Here is a 399-nt window from a genome sequence, read left to right as displayed (position 1 = left end):
AGTATGTAGTATAGTGTGTAGGTTTGAAAAGGTGTGTAGGTGTAGAAGGTATGCTGAGATAAGTTTAAAAGGTCCGCAATTTAAAAAAAAAAAAGTATGCGGCTAAAAAAATAAGTGTACGTTTACAAAGATGTTTGTTTAAAAGGTGTATAAGTTTCAAAGGTGAGTAACTTTAAAAGGTGTGTGAGTTTTAGATAAGAAGTGTGCGGTTAAAAAAAAGTGTACTTTTACAAAAAGTGAAAAGGTGTCAAGTTAGAAGTGTGTAATTTTAAAAGGTGCGTAAGTTTAAAATGCGTGCAAGTTTAAAAAGTGTGGATGTTTAGCAGATGTGCAAACTTAAATCAAGTGTGTTGGTTTACGTGTTGCGACAGTTTCCGTGGAAGTGGCGGGACCCTGAAT

General features: G+C 34.3%; 1 protein-coding gene across 2 annotated transcripts in view; it reads left to right on the top strand.

Moving 5' to 3' along the window:
• The window catches only part of LOC119585837 (heparan sulfate 2-O-sulfotransferase pipe-like), a gene marked incomplete at its 3' end in the record, with an annotated part of 10,410 nt that overhangs the window by 6,320 nt on the left and 3,691 nt on the right, over positions 1–399 (top strand).

This window comes from Penaeus monodon, chromosome 20 (genome assembly GCF_015228065.2).
Source record: "Penaeus monodon isolate SGIC_2016 chromosome 20, NSTDA_Pmon_1, whole genome shotgun sequence".
NCBI lineage: Eukaryota > Metazoa > Arthropoda > Malacostraca > Decapoda > Penaeidae > Penaeus > Penaeus monodon.
The sequence above is the reverse complement of the archived record's forward strand: the minus strand, read 5'-3'. Positions and strand labels throughout refer to the sequence as shown.